Source organism: Felis catus, chromosome D4 (assembly GCF_018350175.1).
Source record: "Felis catus isolate Fca126 chromosome D4, F.catus_Fca126_mat1.0, whole genome shotgun sequence".
Taxonomy (NCBI): Eukaryota; Metazoa; Chordata; class Mammalia; order Carnivora; family Felidae; genus Felis; species Felis catus.
The window spans coordinates 89,978,239-89,997,870 of record NC_058380.1 but is presented as its reverse complement, the minus strand read 5'-3'; the positions used below and the strand labels follow the sequence as shown (position 1 = coordinate 89,997,870).

The window sequence follows — 19,632 nt, the reverse complement described above, 5'->3', positions numbered from 1 at the left end:
GAGAGGGAGACAAAATCCAAAGCAGTTGGTTGAGGGTCCAACTTCGCCTCAGGTCATGATCTCACGGTTCATGAGTTTGAGCCCTGGAGTTTGATCCCTGCATCAGGCTCTCTGCTATCAGCACAGAGCCCGCTTTGGATCCCCTGTCTCCCTCTCTCTACCGCTCTCCCGCTTGCTCTCTCTCTCTCTCTCTCTCTCTCTCTCTCTCTCTGTCTCTGTCTCAAATAAACTAAAAAAAAAAAAAAAAAGGAAGATATAGTATATTTATGGATCAGAAGACTCAATTGTAAAGAAGCTAATTCTCCCCAAATTGATCTGTAGACTCTATACAATAAAGTAAAAATAGCAGTAGAATTTGTTACGACATTAATAAACTAATTCTAAAACTCCTATGGAAAAGCAAAAGGTAGCCAATATAGTCTTGGGATAAGACAAGGTGGGAATATTTGCAGGCAAGTTTCAAGAGTTACCATGAATCTACAGTGTAGCACTTCGTGCAAAGACAGACCATTGAAACAAATATAAAGATACGTTATCTACCAGGAGAGCACATGGAATTTGGAATTGTGGGCAATGACATTTTCATCACTGCCGCCCCCCCCCCCAGTTTAGCTGCTTGATAAATATTTGGTGAATGAATGGATTGATGGATGCAGAGGTGAGCTCCCGTGAAGTTGCTAAGCCTCAGCTCCAGGGGCCATTGTTTGCAAGGGCACTTCCTCACGTGCTAAGACGGGAAGCTCCCTTAGCTCATTCACAAGGTCGGAAGCTCCCTTAGCTCATTCACAAGGTCAAGTTTCTTGAAGTTGCTCCTTAGCAACTTCAAGCCTTCTTGTAATTCTTATAAGCATTTCAAAGCCTTGATGTTTTGACTTCAATCAATTTAAATTTCTACCATTTCTAGGGCAGGTGGCATTGGAGGGTGGCAGACATTTGGGGGATGTGTTTTGGGGGGAATTTCATGTAGAAATACTATTAACGTGAATTTGAAAAGATGCTTCAGAGGGGTTCGATAACATGACCGAGAATTTTATTTTATTTTTTTAAAAATTTTTTAGGGTTTCGGGGCGCCTGGGTGGTGCAGTCGGTTGGGCGTCCGACTTCAGCCAGGTCACGATCTCGCGGTCCGTGAGTTCGAGCCCCGCGTCAGGCTCTGGGCTGATGGCTCAGAGCCTGGAGCCTGTTTCTGATTCTGTGTCTCCCTCTCTCTCCGCCCTTCCCCCGTTCATGCTCTGTCTCTCTCTGTCTCAAAAATAAATAAATGTTGAAAAAAAATTAAAAAAAAAATTTTTTTTAGGGTTTATTCATTTTTTAGAGACAGAGCATGAGTGGGGGAGGGGTGGAGAGAGAGGGAGACACAGAATCCGAAGCAGGCTCCAGGCTCTGAGCTGTCAGCAGAGAGCCTGATGCGGGGCTCGAACCCACGAACTGTGAGATCATGACCTGAGCTAAAGTCAGACGCTCAGCCGACTGAGCCACCCAGGCGCCCCATGACTGAGAATTTTAAGTTCCTGCATTGGAGATGTCCGAAGGGTGTTCTTTTTTGTGCTTTCTTTGATGTGTCTACATACAGAATCCCGTCCCCTGTGTTTAGAGAGAGTTTTACTTCTTCTGACCATGTCGGTTGCCCGTGACTCCTTTTTCTTGCCTAGCTGCTCTGGCTAGAATTTCCAGCAGCGATGAAAGCAGCCAATCTGCTCTTTATCATGTTGAGGAAGTTCCCTTCTATTTCTGGTTTCCTGGGTGTGTTTTTTTTATCGTGAAAGGAGGTTGGGTTTTGCGAAAGAAGAGGTTTCTTTTCTGCACCGATTGAGATGATCATGTGTTTCCCCCCTCCATTCTATTAATGTGGGGTATTATGTTGATTGATTTTTTTCCCATGTTGAACAGCCTTGCATTCCTGGGATAAATCCCATTTAGTCATGGTGTGTAACCTTTTTCATATGCTGCTGAGTTTGGTTTGCTAGTATCTTGTTGAGGATTTTACACTATCGTCATAGAGGATGTTGGTCTATAGTCTTTTTTTCTTGTGATGTCTTCGGCTTTGATATCAGGGTAATGCTGACCTTGTGGAATGACCTCATGTTCTTTTCTCTCTTATTTTTTTTTTTTTTGAAGACTTTGAGGAATACTGGTGTTAATTGTTCTTTAAACATTTGGTAGAATTCACTGGGAAAGCCATCTGTTCCTGAATTTTTCTTTCTTGGGAGGTTTTTAATTACTGATTCAACCCCTTTAATGTTCTAGTGTCGCAGGTGAGTGGGAGAGACGCTGGTCCTTGTCTCGCCGAGTTGAGCAATGAATCTCGCAGACACGAGAGTGAGCAAAGAGACAGAGTATACTGAGCCAAGTACAAAGCTCTCAAGGGTGAGAGGGGTCCCGACTGGGTTGCCGCCAAGGATTTTTGTCCCTGACTTTTTAATGGGAACTTATCAGGAACTGGATACTTAGTTTGTGAGATTCCATCCATGGCGCCTAACACAGGCAGGGCTGGAGTGTGTTTATCCCTTCCCCCCCACCCCTAACCCTCTGCTGCTGCCTCCCACCCTCAGCTGAAGTCAGCCTCCCCAAAGGTCCCTTATCTCTCCCTGCCTACTGTTAACCCTTTCCCTACTCATTCCTCCCCCTGGAATAGGATCCCTCACTGCCATTGGGGACCAAGGACAGTGACAGTTCTGGCTTCTTCAAGCTGAAGAGGGACGGCGTAAGGGTATGGCACTCAGAGTCTACCAAGGGTCGGTCGAGTGGTCCCCGGTTATGGCTCCACAGGAAGGCTGGCAGGCATGAGGCGGCACAGACATCGGCAGCCACAAAGAGAAAACCACCAATGACTGTGCTGACCAACAAGATGGCGCCCGTAAGATCCTGCCCCCAATTTCCAAACCACTCTTCCTTTTTCTCATGTTCAACTGTTGGACATTTGCCGTGATTGTTGTTGAAATTGAACTAAAGAAGTAAATGTTTAACTTGGGCATTTATCTCAGGATCCAATAAAAAGTCATCTGTCAGGGGCGCCTGGGTGGCTCAGTCAGTTGAGCGCCTGACTCTTGGTTTCAGCTCAGGTCATGAGCTCACGGTTCGGGAGTTTGAGCCCTGCATCAGTCTCTGCGCTGACAGCACGGAGCCTGCTTTGGATTCTCTCTCTCTCTCCCTTCCCATCCTCGCTCTCTCTTCTCTCTCTCTCTCTCTAAAATAAAATAAAAAGCCATTTATCGGAAAGGCACCTCCGTAGAACAGTTTGTATGGACTGAAACCCTGGATCTGTGGGTATTTCTTACCCTGATGAGTGCTATGGGAAGGGTCGAAGGCCGTGGGAGGTGAGTCTCCTGGGACAGTTTTCTTAAGTGTTTTTTTAAGATATCATTTACTCGTTCTGCTTTACCAGGGGGTCGAGGTCTCCAAGAGCAGTCCGAGCGATAATCTTTCCTTAGGGCCTTCGACATCTCTTGGCTAATGCCAGCTTTGAAAGAGGGCCCGTGATCACTTTGCAGATTTTTAGGTAAGCTGAACCTGGGCATTATTTTATAAAGCAGCGTTTTAATTACTTCTGTGCTTTTTCCGTTTTGCAGGGGAAGGCCTCTACCAATTAGAAAAGCATCAGCCCGTACCAACAGATGCTGGAGCCCTTTTGACCTTGGCACCTGCATGCACTCTGATTGCCCGTCTTCTCCTGGATGGCTTCCAGTTCTCTGACTGCCTGGGAGGGCAAGGTCGTGGTTCAAAGGATTGTTTCTAAGACAGACGTCACAGGCCGAAACTACTTGTTGAACTGTCCTTGACAGATTTTTCCTGGTAAATATCTTTTCGGCCGTTCGTTAAGTTTTCTCTCTCCCCAAATGAAAGGCCTGACGCAGTATTAATTTAGTCTTCATCTGGGCTAATGTATCTCTTCCCAACAAGGGACTGGGATTTTCAGGCATGATTGAGAATGAGTGAACATTATATTCTCCCGAACACAACAGAGGGGTTCTGAAAAGTATTTGGCTAGGACCTTCTCTGAGACACCCTTTACTGTCACCTTATGAGTGGTGAGGTGACCAGGATGGGAAAGGAGGACAGAATAGGTGGCCCCTGTGCCCAGGAGGAAGCTAATTTCAGTCCCTTCTAGCTCCACTCTAACCCGAGACTTCTGTGCCGTAACGATCTTCTGTGTGACGGGGGCAGAGGGATGGAACCCTGGGTGCCATCAGTCTTGACGAGTCCCTTGAGGAGGAGACAGACCTCTGGATGTTCATCCACGAGGGCAGTCCCTCTTCCAATGGTCCCCTTTACAGTGGCTTTTGGGGGCACTGTCCCTTAAAATGCCCTGTTTGGCCACACTTAAAACAAGCACCAGGAGCCCCTCGGGTCGGCTGGCCTGCTTGTCCTTCCGTGGCTGCCACTGACAACACAGCCTTTCTGTGACCTCTCCTTTCCTTTGCACGGGTCTCCCCCTGATCTCTATTAAAGAAGACCCAGGGGGCACCTGGGGGGCTCAGTCGGTTAAGTGTCTGACTTCAGCTGGGCTCAGGTCATGACCTCGCGGGTCGTGAGTTCGAGCCCCACGTCGGGCTCTGTGCTCTCGGCTCAGGGCCTGGAGCCTGTTTGATTCTGTGTGTCCCTCTCTCTCTGCCTCTCCCCTTCTCTTGCTCTCTGTCTCTCTCTCTCTCAAAAATAAATAAATGTGAAGAAGAAGAAGAAGACCCAATTAGCTGCCTTGTCTTCAAAAAGGTGTCCAAAGAGTTGTCTGGGCTCATAGCCAATTTTTGTAACTTTCTCCTAATACCCAGAGCTGACTGAGTCATAAACTTATCTTTTAATATCAATTCCCCCTCTAGGGTGTCAGGGGAAAGTGAAGTATGTTGTATTAAACCTCTCTTAATCTCTCCAAAAAGGTGGAAGGAGGTTCCAAAGGGGCCCCATGAGCTAACTTCCAATAATTTCAGGGCTTAGCCCTAGTCCTCCTCAGGCCTTTCAGAATATACGCCTAGAAGTGTTTCTGTCTCCAAACTCCCAGGGGTCAGTCATAGTCCCATTTGGGGTCCAGGTGAGCAGCCTGCCTTCCCGTTGGGTAATCCGCTTCCCCCATTTGTCCTTTTCCAAAATCTGTCATCTGTTCATCCCCAAGGATTCAGCAGCCTGTAGGGTGGCTTATTTCTCTGTGGCTGTGGGGTCTGATTGAGTATTAACATAACATTTCTCCCACAAAGTTCAAACATGTGGGGTAGGTTTGGGAACACTTCTATACATTAAATTTTTTTTTAATGTTTATTTTTGAGAGAGACAGAGGCAGAATGCGAGTGGGTTAGGAGCAGAGAGAGAGGGAGACGCAGAATCCGAAGCAGGCTCCATGCTCTGAGCCGTCAGCACAGAGCCCGACGCGGGGCTCGAACCCACGAGCTGTGAGATCATGACCCGAGCCGAAACCGGACGCTCAACTGACTGAGCCACCCAGGCACCCCGGACCACTTCTGTATATTGATCAGGGTTGTCTGCAAATTTTCCCAAGTCCTTTTTCCTTTGTTGAAAATCTCGCAAGGAAAGTGGAACGTGGACCTTCGTGGGGCATTTCAGTCAATGTCCCTCCCTTTCAGGGGAAGGACTTCTCATCCCTGGCAATCCGAGATAAGGAGGACACAAAGGTTTAACACGTGGTCCTTCCTGAGAAGAGGCCTGGGGGCGAGTCTGCAACCTTGAAAGGGCCTGGAGGTTGGTACCCAACTTACAGGTCTTACGTAAGTCTGTCTGGTCCCATAAAGCAAACAAGACTTACACGTAAGGAACTTCTGACCATTTACCCTTTCTTCCACAGCATCGATCTGACCATGAGATAGTACTGTGCTGAGTACTTCCCTCAGGGGGCCAGGACTCTCCACCCCCCAGGCGATACTGAGGCCAAGCCTGGGAACAACCACCACCGCAACAAACTTCGTGCACTTCTCTCTGAGCATTTGTAGATCCAATCTTTCCCAATTTTTCAGAACACCTTCCAGAGGAGTTTCCCAGCTCGAGATCCCGACAGAAGTCAAGAGCCTCCGTACCTGGTGACCAGGTAGGGGTGACCAGAAGGCGTCCCTGCGTATCAGCTCTTGCCGCCTACCAGCGGCGCGTGGGAGAAGAAGTCAGCTGCAAAAGAAAGGGAGGAGGGGTCGACAGCTGGAAGAATTGCCGCCCCGAACAACTCCTCGTTCCCGTATTTATTGGGAAAGGGAAAACAATCATCAAAAGACATCAAGATGTATTGCATTGTTCAAAGAGCGTTCTCAAGAGAAGAGCGGAACTTGCTTAAAGCGTGTAGGCGGGGGGGGGGGGGGGGGGGGTCATCTAGGGCTGAGCGAGCACAGTCGAAGAATCTGCGCAGATCCGTGGCAGGTGATCGTGGTCTCGGAGGAAGTGGAGAAGTACAGACGAAAGCAGGCGGCTGTCCGCCTCGAGCGGGCCAGGCGTTCCCGGCTGCTCGGCTTCGTGACGTACATCGGCCGCCTCTCCAGAGAGACCTTTCAACATACATTTTCTCAAGGCTGTATTATTTCCGGCCCGGCTCTGCATAATGCTTTTTCTCCAATCATCACGTTGCGGTGAGGGGCCGTCACCAGCTCGCCCCATTTTGGAGCGAGGTATCCCTTGATTCGCCTTTCCCAAAGTTATTAGAGAATGGCCTGACACCTTTGGTTGAAGAAGGATTGGGCCCTCGGGAGTAGCCATTCTGACCCACTGCTTCAGCCCCCACACAACCCTTCGCTTCCCCCTCTGGGTTCTTCTAGATCCCTTAAATCTTAGGAGGCCAGCGAGGTTGGCCATTCAAGGTTTGTTATTTATAAAGGTGATGGGTGCAGGCAAACAACTGGGGCGATTATGGGGGGGCGGGTGCTGCTGATGGAGGAGGTTTCCCCAGGCCGTGACCCCCAGGGCCAGTCTCCATCCTTTTATGGGTCTCAGGTGCCCACGGGAACCATAGGGCAGGTTCAGAGCTCTGGGTTGCCAGTCCTTACGTGCGCCCCCCGGACAGAGAAAGTCCCTCACGACCTCATTCTCCGGAGCCTCCTTGGTTGGGCCCTCATTACTTGGTTGTACCAATCTGCTTGCACCCCCAACCCATGGAATCTAGTCCATAAGATGAATTATTTCCTCGCCTCACCCCAGGCATCCTTTCTTCCTGTATCCCTGATGTCCTATCAGCGGATGGGTCCCGATTGAAGGGTGTAATCCTTGAGACCTGGTAGCACTACAGTTCCTGACTTTTTGTTGCTGAAACAAGAAAGCTTCAGTAACACAGCCTATTAAGGTTCCCGCTGCTATTGTGCACAAAGAAGATCTGTGCTCCCCCTCTTTTTTGTTTTTAATTTTTTTTAATATTCATTTTTGAGAGAGAGAGAGAGAGAGAGAGAGACAGAGCATGAGCAGGAAAGGAGCAGAGAGAGAGGGAGATACAGAATCGGAAGCAGGCTCAGGCTCCGAGCTGTCAGCACAGAGCCTGACGCGGGGCTCGAACTCACAAACTGCGAGATCGTGACCTGAGCTGAAGTCGGACGCCCAACCGACTGAGCCGCCCAGGCGCCCCTGTGCTCCCATTCTTAATATTCTAAACCCAGGGGATACAAAGGGATGGCTCTACCATTGTCTGCTGATGCTCAAAGCCTAGAGCCTGGCCACATTTCAGCCTGAGTTGTATCTGACAACAAAACATAGATCTCACCAAACACCAGAAAAGCGTGAAAGCTCTCTTTGATCTACACTATTGTGACAGACACTTTTACAGGGGAGGTCCTGGGAGCTACCCAGACAGCCTTCCCTCCCTAAGTGTCAATATCAGTAGGACCACCTCTGAAACTGCTGCACCCATGAGATGCCCAGGTATCTGGAGAAAGTTACGGGGAATGAAGGAGTGATTCCAGATCCTGGAATGAGTCCCTAATTGCTGGAGCATATTGATCATCAGGGGTTTTAGAAGCCATTTAAGAAGGATAGGCAAAGGAAGAATAAAGGAAGAGGAGAGTGTGGTTAGGTCAACGTTCCAAGGGGGGACTGACCAAACCTTTATCCAGAAGCCTGTCACTTGAGACTTAAGACCTGTGGCCACGCTATGCACTTTTAACTGGCCGACAGGTGCCTGGTTTTGAGAGTCATGGTCAGGTGATCCTCGGTTCAGAAAAGGGAAGGGAAGCTTCCGCTGTTACCCTCCAAGGAGCTAATCCTGGGTTTCAGCACCGAGGTGTTACAGGTGGGTGGGAGAGACACTGGTCCTTGTCTCACTGAGTTGAGGAATGAATCTCGCAGACACTGGAGAGTGAGCAAAAGGACAGAGTGTATTGAGCCAAGTACAAAGCTCTCAAGGGTGAGAGGGGTCCCGACTGGGTTGCCACCAAGGATTTTTGTCTCTGACTTTATATTGGGACCTTACCAGGAACTGGATAATTAGTTTGTGAGATTCCATCCATGGTGCCTAACACGGCAGGGCTGGAATGCATTCATCCTCCCCCACCCCCCCCCCAAAAAAACCCTCCCAACCTTATCTGCATTCAGCCTCCCTAAGGGGCCCTTATCTATCCCTGCCTTTGTTAACCCTTTCTCTACTCAATAGGTCTTTCAGACTTTCTATTTCTTCTTGAGTCAGTTTCAATAGTTTGTGGGATTTTAGGAATTTGTTCACTGCAGCTGGGTTATCTAACATGTTGGCCTACAATTTCTTAGTACAGTTTCCTGATTTCTCCAAGGTCTTAGAACTCTCCTACACCTTTCTGATTTCTCTAAGGTCAGCATTAATGTCCACACTTTGATTTCTGATTTTAGGGGGTTTGGGGCTTACCCCCTTTTTGTTGTCAGTCTAGCTAAATGTTTGCCAATTGTTAACCTGTCCAAAGAACCAACTTTTGCCATGTTAATTGAGTCTTGTTTTTCATTTCCCCCCACTCTTATCTTTCTTATTTCCTTCCTTTGCTAACCTTGGGTTCCGTTTGCCTTTCTTTCTCTGGATTTTTAAAATATACAGTGATTGGAGATTTTTTTTTTTTAAACGATGGTGTCTACGGCTATCATCTTCCCTCTGAGCACTGAAAGCCAATATACATCAATAACTGGCACAGATACCAAAGATAACAGTCTTTTCAAAATAGGATGCTGGAAAACCCGAAATAATGGGATCTAGACTCTTGGTCGCACACATGGAAAACAAGTCGGTTAACATTAGACGACTTCTAGAAGAAAATGTAAGACAAAATCTTTATAAATTCTCAGGACACAAAAAGCACCAACCATTAAAGAGGCAACTGGCAAATTGGACTTCATCCAAATTTAAAACTTAGACGCTGCTGACGATACTTTTGAAAATAAAGCCACAAATTGCGAGAAAGTAATTGTAGCAAATAAAGCCCTGGCATCCAGGGTATGTGAAGGAGTCTTACAACTTAATAAAGACAGATAATCCAATTAAAGGAGACTACTGGCTTCCAGTTCCACATATAAGGAGCTTAGAAGCCACCCCTCCATCCTAACGAGTGGAAAGCCGAACCAGCTGAAAACTCAACTCTTCCGGGACCTGTAGAAGAGGACGTGAGCAGCATGCTGCCTCAAAGAGTAGAAAGACTGCCCGGCAAAGGGAATAACAGCTCACGTGAGCAGAGCCCACGAATGGAAACCGTCCATGGGACCCAGTGCTGAGTGAGACAACCCACACTGTAACTGAGGAATCGCTGGAGGCTTAGCGTGGACATCTCTGAGAGTTCCAAACTCCACAGGCGCTGATTCTTAGGAGAGGGCCCACAGTTTTATGAGATTTACCTCCAGGAGCCTGACCAGGTGTCCACTGTAAATATCAGAGGGAAAAACCCCTTGTTCTTCCAGCGGGGAGAGGGGAAAGGGAGCCATTTTGAAATACACTAGAGCATTCTGTTCTCAACAGAGACCTGCCCTCACCAGAGCCTAGTCTTGCCGGGTATTACCAGAACCTAAATGACCTAGGGGAAGGAGAATTCCCAAATGCAGTGAGCTCCAGTTACCTGGGGGAAGGGAAGTGCCCTACACCAGCCCTCTCTAGCCGTCCTCTACTAAAGGGACAAAAAAAAAAAAAAAAAAAAAAAAAAAAAACAAAAAACAGTCCAGTGGCAGAAACTCACGAAAACACTGAGATCTAAGCCTCAGACCATAGGAACACTTCCCCTCCCCTCCCCCCACACCTTGCCGTGACCTACTCAATAAAGTCCCATTTACAACCCCTGCTCTTGAACACGGTAGGTACATCATGCCTCCCTGTCAAGAAAAAAATTCAAGGCATACCAGAAGGTAAAACACAATTTGAAGAGACAGAGCAAGCATCAGAACTGGATGTGGCCAGGATTTTGGACCTAACAGACTGGGAATTTAGAACAACCATGATTAAAGTGCTAAGGGCTCTAAGGGATAAAGTAGACAGCATGCGAGAGCAGACGGGCAATGTAAGTACAGAGATGGAAATTCTCAGAAAGAACAAAAGAAGAAGGCCTAGAAACTTAAAAACACCGCCAGACACAAAGAATGCCTTTGATGGGCTTAGTCGTAGGCTGGACATTGGCTGAGAACTGAATCTGAGCTTGAGGATACAACATTAAACACGGCCCAAACTGAAAAGCAAAGAGAACAAAGACCGAAAAACAGTATCCGGGGACTCTGGTACCACCACCAAAGGTAGAAGGTACTCATAATGGGACTCCCAGAAGAAGGAAGAAGAAATATTTGAAAATGATGGAGAATTTCCCCAAATCAGTGGCAGATACCAAATCACAGATCCAGAAAGTTCAGAGAACACCAAGAATATAAGTGCCAAAAAACCACAATTAGGCATATCATTTTCAAATTACAGAAAATCAACGATAAATAAGAATTCCTGAAAGAAGCCAGAGGAAAGACTTATGTAGCTTTGTCCCGCTCAGTGGTGAGAAACTCAAAGCTTTCCCACTCAGGTCAGTTACAAGGCAAGGATGTGCGCCCCCCCCCCCCCTTTTAAATGTTTTATTTGTTTTTGAGAGAGAGCATAAACAGGGGAGGGCTGGGGGGCTGGGGGGTGGGGACAGAGGGTCCAAAGTGTGCCGGGGTCCAGCCCCAGCAGGTCCAGCAGTGGGTTAGACTGGCCGCTTTACCGTGGCAAACGTGGCATTATGTTTGTTAGCAATTTCCTTGTAGTGTGCGTCATCTATGTTTCTCAGCGTTACCTGATTCTAAAAACGTTCCTTTGTGTCATCGCCCATCAAGGAACAACATAGTTATTTTCTTGTAACGTTCCCTCCTGCCTTTTTGCTTCTTGATTAATTTCTTCATACTGCTTTCATTGTGTATCTACATTTGTCTATAAAGCATTTGCTTTGCTATTTTCATGAAAGGTCATCTAGCTCTCAACACCTCAAGTGGAACATTTACAGCGACATGACTTCTTAATTGTTCCTTTGAACCATTTGCTGTATAAGTAACAAAAGTATTTGCTTTGGTCTGGGGTGCCGGGAGGGAGCCAAGAGGGCCCTGGGAACCCACGCCTTATGCGCTCCCAGAGAGACAATGTATACCTAGGAACTAATGAACCATTCTGTACCTTAACCCGCCGGGTCCAATCATAATCTGGAATGCCTCCTGGGGGCCAAGTGGGCCTAGGGGTCGGAGTCACTTGTATCCATAGATACATTCCTTTGTTGCCAGAGCGGGGATTTCGAACCCATTTGTCCCCCTCCCTGGCTGGGAAATATATGGGGCTACCCTTCCTTTAGGCAGAGGAGTCTTTATAGGGGGTGGCGAGGGCTGGATGTAGGGCTGCGTAATTTCCCTGAGGACTCTTCTTTCTTTCCCCAATGGTTCTTTTCCCGGGGGGCCCGTCGTGGGCAATTCCCCAATCGACAAGTCCCCAGGTACTTTCATTGGTAGGGGAGCTGCCCTGACCAACGCTAAGGCCAAATTACATAAAAGCGGGAATGCAAAAAACGTCGCTTTCAGTGAGCCGCCGTGCAGTCCCCATCCGTCCACCGCCCGGGCCCTGCCATCAGGCTGGTTGGACAGCTTGGCTTCCGGCAAAAGTAGGCTCCGCACTGACAGCAGTGAGCCCATGTGGGGCTCGAATTCACAAACCGCAAGATCATGACCTGAGCTGAAGTCTGATGCCCAACCGACTGAGCCACCCAGGAGTCCCAAGGATGTCCCTTCCCATCATCCTTTCCAACATCATACTGGAAGTCCTTGTTGATGCATTATGGCAAGAAAAGGAAATAAAAGGTATACAGACTGGGAAGGAAGAACCCAAACCATCTTTATTCACATGTGACTTTATCATCTATGCAGAAGATCCAAAAGAATTGATGAAAAAACTGGAACCAATAAAAGATTATAGCAGGGTTGTAGGATTTAGGTTAATATACAGAAATCAACTGCTTTCCTATATACTAGCAATGAACAAGTGGAGTTTGAAATTAAAAACACAGTAGCATTGGGGCGCCTGGGTGGCTTGGTTGGTTAAGCGTCCGACTTCGGTTCAGGTCGTGATCTCACGGTCCGTGAGTTCGAGCCCCGCGTCGGGCTCTGTGCTGACAGCTCAGAGCCTGGAGCCTGTTTCAGATTCTGTGTCTCCCTCTCTCTCTGCCCCTCCCCTGTTCATGCTCTCTCTCTGTCTCAAAAATAAATAAATGTTAAAAAAAATTAAAAAAAAAACCACAGTAGCATTTACATTGGCACCCCCAGAAGTGAAATGCTTTGGTATAAATCTAACAAAACATGTACAAGATCTATATGAGGAAAAACCACAACACTCTGATGAAAGATATCAAAGAAGTAAATAGATGGAGAGGTATTTCATGTTTGTGGATAGAAACACTCGATAATGGGGCGCCTGGGTGGCGCAGTCGGTTAAGCATCCGACTTCAGCCAGGTCACGATCTCGCGGTCTGTGAGTTCGAGCCCTGCGTCAGGCTCTGGGCTGATGACTCAGAGCCTGGAGCCTGTTTTCGATTCTGTGTCTCCTTCTCTCTCTCTGCCCCTCCCCTGTTCATGCCCCGTTCATGCTCTCTCTTTGTCCCAAAAATAAATAAACGTTGAAAAAAAAAATTAAAAAAAAAAAAAAAGAAACACTCGATATTGTCAAGATGTTGGTTCTTGCCAACTTGACGTGTAGACTCAATGCTGTTCCCTTCAAACTCCCAGCGTGTTATTTGTGCCTATTGACAAACTGATTCTAAAGTTTAAGTGAGGGGCAAAAGACACAGAATAGCCAACTCAATATTGAAGGAGAACAAAGAAGACTGAGGCTACCCAACTTCAAGACTTAAAGCTACGGTAATTAAGCTACAGTAATTAAGACAGTGTCCTCATGGCAAAAGAATAGACAAGTAGATCTCTGGAACACAGAGAGCGCCTAGGAATAGATCCCCACAAATGATCTGACCATGAACTGATCTTTTCCAAAGAGTGAAAGTACAGTGAAACAAAAGATGGTCTCTTCAGCAAGTGGTGCTGAACAATTGGACATCCACATCCAAAAAAGAAAAAAATTATATAGAGAGACACAGACCTTACATCCTTCACAAAAATTAACTCAGAATTGATCATAGATCTAAATGTAAAACCCAAAACTATAAAATTCCTAGAAGGTAACAAGTTAGAGAAAACCTAAATGATCTTGGGTATGGTGATGACTCTTTCAGATACAACGCCAAGGGCATGACCCACGAAAGAAAAAACCGACACGCTGGACTTCATTAAAATTAGAGCCTCTGCTCTGTGAAAGACAATGTCAAGAGAGTGAGAAGCCACAGACTTAGAAAACATATTCGCAAAAAGACACAGCTGCTAAAGAACTGTTAAGGAAAATATACCCAAAACACTTAAAACTCAACAATAAGAAAACAAACGGCCTGATGAAAAAATGGGCACAAGGCTTGAATAGACACCCGACCAAAGAAGATAATACAGGTTGCAAATTTGTATATGGATTTGTATTTGCATATGCTCCTTATGTCATCAAAGGAATGCAGATTAAAACAACAATGAGGTGGGGCGCCTGGGTGGCGCAGTCGGTTAAGCGTCCGACTTCAGCCAGGTCACGATCTCGCGGTCCGTGAGCTCGAGCCCCGCGTCGGGCTCTGGGCTGATGGCTCAGAGCCTGGACCCTGCTTCCAATTCTGTGTCTCTCTCTCTCTCTGCCCCTCCCCCGTTCATGCTCTGTCTCTCTCTGTCCCAAAAATAAATAAAAAACGTTGAAAAAAAAATTTTTTTTAAATAAAAAAAAAACAAAAAACAACAATGAGGTACTATTACACGCTATTAGACTAGCCAAAATCTGGAACACTGACACCACCAAATACTGGGGAGGATGTGGAACAATAGGAACTCTCGCTTATGGCTGGTGGGAATGCAACATGGTGCGACCGCTTTGGAAGCCAGTTGGTATTTTCTTACAAAAAACTAAACCTACTCTTAGCACAGGATCCAGTGATTGTGTGCTTCATATTCATCCAAAGGAACTGAAAACTTATGTCCATGCAAAAATCTACACACAGATGTCTATAGCTGCTTTATTCATAATTGTTGAAACTGGGAAGCAATCAAGATGCCCTTCAGTAGATGAATGGATGAACTGTGGCCCATCCAGAGAATGGAATAGTATTCAGTGCTGAAAAAATAAGAGCTATCAAGACATGAAAAGACATGGAGAAACCTTAAATACACATTACTAAGTGAAAGAAGCCAAACTGAAAAGGCTACATACTGAGTGTTTTCAATTATATGACATTCTGGAAAAGGCAAGACTGTGGAGACAGTAGAAGGATCAGTGGTTGCCAGGGGTGAGACTGGGGAGGGATGAAAAGGCAGAGCACAAGGATTTTAGGGCAGTGAAAGCCCCTCCACTATATTATAATGATGGATACCTATCTATACATTTGTCCAAAACAGAATGTATAACACCAAGAGTGAACCCTAATGTAAACTATGGACTCTGGGTGATGATGATGTGTCAGTGGAGGTTCATCAGTTGTAACAAATATGCTACTCTGGTGAGGGATGCTGATAACGGAGGAGGCTATGCATACGTGGGAGGCAGTGAATACACTGGAAATCTTTGTACTTTCAATTTTTCCGTGAACTTAAAACTGCTCTAAAAAGATTAAGTCCTTAAAAAACAAACAAACAAGCAAAATGGTCAAAGGACTCCTTCAAACAATTCTGACGAGATCTACTAATTCCCAATAATCACACAACTTTTTTTTTTTTTTTTTTTGATAGTGCACATGCATACACAATAGGGGAGGGGGCAAAGGGAGAGAGAAAATCTTTTTTTTTCTTTTTACATTTTTAATTTATTTTTGATAGAGACAGAGCACAAGTGGGGGAGGAGCAGAGAGAGACAGAGACACAGAATCCAAAGCAGGCTCCAGGCTCCGAGCTGTCAGCGCAGAGCCCGACGCGGGGCTTGAACTCACGGACCGCGAGATCGTGACCTGAGCTGAAGTCGGACGCTTAACCCGACTGAGCCACCCAGGCATCCCAAATGAGGTATACTTTTACCAGTGGGGCGACTGAAATCTAAATGATTCAAAATAGGAAGTGTCGACAAGGCTGTGGAACAAACGGAAGTCTTGCATTTGCTTATAGGAATGTAAAAATCACTTTGGAAAATGGATTGTAGGTTCTCATAACGTTAAAGACACACTTATCCTGTAATGTAATGTAAAGACACACTCCTTGTTATTTACCCAAGTTCAATGAAAACATGTACATTGAAAGATGGGCCCATTAATATTCATAACAGTTTTATTCGCAATTGCAGAAAACTTAAAATCACCCCATATCCATTGGTAGATGAGAAAAATTGTGGCATATTCATTTAATGATGTCATACTCCAAAATGAAAATGATTGCTGATACATGCAGTGACACCTCTGACCCTCACACGCTTCTTATTGAACAGAAGACGACTGACAAAAGAGTACATAGCGTATAATTCCATTAAAATGAGTTCTAGAACAGTCTGAATGAATCTATGGTGGTGACAGATAAGGTGATAGAAATCAGGTCACCAGTCCGGTTGGGTGAGTGTGGACAGTGTCCCCATCGCACTTTGCGGGATGAAAAAAAATTTTTTTTCTTTTTATCATGACTGGAGATGCTTACATGAAATGATGGAGGTGTTAACACGTCCTCAAAGCACGCACTTAAAATCCGTGTATTTTATTGTGTATAATTTAATATAAATTATGTAGAGTTGAAAAAAATTAAGGGAATATGAGGCAAAAGTGAAGATGATTTCAATCAGTAGAAATAACAAAAATTTCAACAATTAAGAGATCAAATAGAAATAACGAGCCTTTATCATTTACAGATTGAAAACAAATGTGGAATTAAAAGGCCCAGAGACGGCTCAGAGACAGGATGAAATTGTGACTTTGGTTGAGCTTTAGGCACTTTTTGCCTTCGCGAGCACTTTCCTCCTTAAAAATATCAAATATCATATTTTATGACCACTTTGATATAAAGGCAGATATTTCGTTAACTATTAAAAAATTGACTGCAATCTAAAGTTTCACCATTTTTTCGGCTTTTATAAGAAGTTAGAACGTTGTCGTGTGTTCCTAGCCCAACTGTCAGGTCCATGGGAGAAGTTTTCCCCCACCTCCCCACCCTCTTTCCCCCACCTCCCCACCCTCTTTCCCCCACCTCCCCACCCTCTTTCCCCCACCTCCCCACCCTCTTTCTCCCACCTCCACTCCCCCAACCCCTTTCTCCCCCCCCACTACCCCCCACCCACACCCTGTTCAGGATCCCAGGTAGTCTTCTGTCTTCTGTCCCTTAGCAGGGTGGAGAGGAGTTTGGCACTTTTAAACTCTTTCAGGGGCGCCTGGGTGGCTCAGTCGGTTAAGCATCCGACTTTGGCTCGGGTCATGATCTCATGGTTCCTGAGTTCGAACCCCACATCAGACTCTGTGCTGATAGCTCAGTGCCCGGAGCCTGCTTTGGGTTGTCTCTCTTTCTCTCTGCCCCTCCCCAGCTTGTGCTCTGTTTCTGTCAAAAATAAACGTTTAGAAAATTAAAAATAAAACTCTTTCATATGTCAACTTTGGTAAAAACCTAAGTAATGCATTCTGCAAGGATCTACCTAACAGTGGTGATGTCAGGGAAGTACAAAATCCCGGTGGCTTTTACCATTTTGTTCATCTCTCAAAATAATTTCTTCCCCCAATAGCCCTCCAGATTCTCATTTCAAACAAGTATTGCGTAAACACACTCCTTCAGTGAGGACGTACACATAACGAGTACGGTCTGAAACAGTTGTGTGACCTAAGCGCTTCGTGTGGCTACAGCCGACTGTCCGCACGCTACAGAAGCTTCGAGAAACCAGGCGAGCAACGGTCGTTGGCCTCGCGCGCGCTTGCGCGAGGTCCCACAAGCCCCGCCCCCCTCGCTATAAGTTTCCTCGCCTCGCCCCCTCCGCCGCCCACTCAGTCTTCGGTTACAGGTCCCGGAGGCAGGACCGCAGCCGCAGCTCCGGCCTCGGTGGTGCTGGTCGGCACCTGTCCCTCTCCCGCTTTTCCGCCTCTGCCCTCAGTCGAGGCAGGGGCGGCTTCTCTTCCTCCAGGTCAGTGGCAGGCGGTAAAAACCAGGCAGGCTCTCCGGTAGTGATTGCTGTTACGGTACTTCGTGAACTCCTTTCCCGTAGTATGAACTCCCTCTCCCCATTAGGTGTTGATTAACGTATTATATTTTAGGAATTTAAGTTAATCTAAAAGGAAAAAAAAAATCCCCCTCAATCTGTAACACACCGTGCTGAAACGCCCGGGGAGTTGCAAAGATCAGAAAAGGGAACGACCGTTAAAGGGTACAGGCTAGAGGCCTAAATCGCCCCGGGGCTAGGCGCGTCGGGGTCTGACCCTGACCGGAAGGGAGTCGTGGACGGGACCAGGTTCAGCGCACCGCAGTCGACGCCCCTCCCCCCCCGTAGGGCGCTCCCGATTGGCCGGAACCGGTATCCCGGAAGTGACGTCAGCGCCAGGCGTTTCTGCCTCCCGGCGGAGCCGCGGTGCGTCTCTTCCCGTGCTCCGCCCCTCCGCGCACCAAAACAAGAAGGCGGCGGGGCGGAGCCTGCGTTCGGCCGACGCCGCGCGCGGGGGAGGGGCGGGGCCTCGGCGTGCGGCGCTGCCGGGTTGGGTGGCCGGGTGGGAACGGAGGCGCTCGGGTGCGGGCCCGCACATCCGCCCTCGGCCGACTGTTGAGCCGAGGCATGGAGGTGGGCTAGCGGCCGAAGCGAGGCCGAGCGGGGTGAGGAGAGCGCGGCGGGCTCGAGGCTGTGGGCCCGGCGGGCGTGAGGTGCGCGCGGGGCCGCGTGGAGTAACCGTCGCGGCGCGTCAGGCCCGGGCGGCGGGTGGGGGAGGGGCGGCGCGGGGGGGGCGCTTTCCTCGGAGGGGGGCAGCGACGCGAGGGGGGCGGGGACAGCCCGCCCCCTGATGCCTCCTGCACCCCGGGGTCCCCGGCGTCTGGATCCCCGCCCTGTCCCCCGCCGTTGTCTCCTCTGCGGTGTCGTGCGAGCTGCTTTTGGCCCGGACAGTGCGTAGTTCCTTTGGGGGATGAGTCGGGGGCTCGCCGGAGGAAGGCCCGTCCTGCTGCCCCGGAGTCCTCCTCCCCCTCGGGAGAGAGTGCTGCTCCCGGATGGCTCCCCCGAGTCCTCCCCTCCCCACCTGAAGGCGCTGGAGCGCACTGCCCGGGGGGGGGGCTTTGTCCGCCACCCCGCCTCTCGGGGTTAGCTGCGATGGGCCCGAGACGGGCTCGGTGCGCTGGACACCGGGTGCGGGGCTCGCGGGGGAAGAACTTCCCCCGTTAGGAGCAGCAGTGCTCCGGTTGGAGTGGCGGACACGAGTTCCGGGCCGAGGGCTGAATCTACCCGCTGGTGCTGATTTGGGGGCCGTTTGTGGAAGTGCCCAGCCGTTCCGTGCGCGGGGACAGCGAGCGTCCTGTCGCTGTGGGCTCAGGAGCGCAGTTGCACCACTTCTGCAGATTTGGGTGCTCACGGGCAGGCTGTCTGAGCCTGAGCCGCTTGTCCGATTGGTACCGTCTGGCCCGACTTCATAGGGTGGACGTGAATGAAACCCGGATGGAGTATAAAAACCACTTCATCAGTTTTGTTCCTTTTCTTCCCCCTCGCCCGTCCTGTTTCAGAAATGTTCTTTTGGGTCCAGAGTCTGGGTACACATGAGTGCAAATCCTCACCCATTCACAAATAAGCCTAGGAATCTCCACCGAGAGGATCACTTCTCTGTAGACCGTTAGCCCAGGTAATTATTTTTTAAGCCAACATCTAAGATGGTTTTCAATCCCTGAATAGGTGTCAGGCACCGGAGTAAAAATATGCAAAGCAGATCCGTGCCCCAGACTCACAATTGGTGGGGAGGCAGCAAATGTGTGGTAGAGGTGGGAGACAAAAAGTGAACAGCTCGACTCAGCGCGGGCAAGTGCCCTGAGATGTGCAAAGTCCTGAGAGGGTAGGAGCGTCAGAGTGGAAGGGCGAGGATGGGTCAGATAAGCCCTCAGATGTGATGACGTACAGGGATTGATTGCACACGGGAGGCTCTCAGATTTTCTCAGAATCACTGCTGAGGTGTTTTTAAAAAACGGAATCTGAGTTGTATTTATCTCATCTTTTTTTGAAGTTCCTTTGCT

General features: G+C 48.1%; 1 protein-coding gene and 1 long non-coding RNA gene across 12 annotated transcripts in view; both read left to right on the top strand.

Moving 5' to 3' along the window:
- Positions 1-1,415: 1,415 nt before the first annotated feature.
- On the top strand, positions 1,416-6,286 carry LOC109494026. 2 transcript variants are annotated; one of them, XR_006588823.1, is made up of 4 exons: positions 1,416-2,367; positions 2,636-2,857; positions 3,570-3,792; positions 5,792-6,286. It is a non-coding gene; the product is annotated as an uncharacterized LOC109494026 (long non-coding RNA). The 2 variants fall into 2 exon arrangements; XR_006588824.1 differs by having other exon boundaries at positions 1,418-2,367; positions 5,961-6,286.
- Positions 6,287-17,402: 11,116 nt separating this feature from the next.
- Positions 17,403-19,632, top strand: part of SETX (senataxin) — a 65,006-nt gene continuing 62,776 nt past the window's right edge. For 2 of the 10 annotated variants that reach the window (XM_045043553.1, XM_023242904.2), the window contains exon 1: positions 18,111-18,285. The gene's annotated coding sequence lies outside the window, so the exon portion shown is untranslated. Of the gene's footprint in view, positions 17,558-18,087; positions 18,286-18,399; positions 18,523-19,131; positions 19,248-19,632 lie in introns of those variants that run through there. The other 8 variants (XM_023242908.2, XM_023242905.2, XM_023242906.2 and 5 more) reach the window with 8 other exon arrangements.